The sequence below is a fragment of the Citrus clementina genome, unplaced genomic scaffold (genome assembly GCF_000493195.1).
Source record: "Citrus clementina cultivar Clemenules unplaced genomic scaffold, Citrus_clementina_v1.0 scaffold_978, whole genome shotgun sequence".
NCBI lineage: Eukaryota > Viridiplantae > Streptophyta > Magnoliopsida > Sapindales > Rutaceae > Citrus > Citrus x clementina.
In genome coordinates, this window is record NW_006261916.1 from 152 (window position 1) to 708 (window position 557).

Below are 557 nucleotides of genomic sequence, written 5' to 3' on the forward strand. Positions count from 1 at the left end.
ACCATGGATTCCCACTTATTTAAGTAGACCCCACTCATTTGAGTGGATCCAACGGCTGGTGCAACTGTGGCACGCTACCACAGTTGCACTGTAGCCTGACCCATATAGTGGATGTGTACATCGGCAGTTCGCACGTACTTAGAATGAGAATTAATCACCTTTTAATTTTCTAATTTCTTAAAAAAATCTTAATCAATTCTTATGAGTTCTTTAGTTAATTAAGCTTCATAAGAATTTACATTCCCCACCTCAGATCGCATAAGGTCAGAGATGGAAAACGGCAACAAAAAGATAGAGATCAAGAAAATAGAAAATGCAAAGTCAAGAATGGTCACCTTCTCGAAGAGACGTCAACGTCTCTTCCAGAAAGCTCTTCATTACGCCACCTACACTAACTCTCTTGTTGCTCTTCTCGTTATCTCACTCGCCGGCAAACCCTTCGTTCACGGTTTCCTCCCTCGGACACCGTCATAGACCAGTACTTGAAATGACAGTGGAGAAAGTAGTAAACGTGGGTGCAAGTGATGCTAGAAGAGAAGGTGATGAAGGCATCTGAA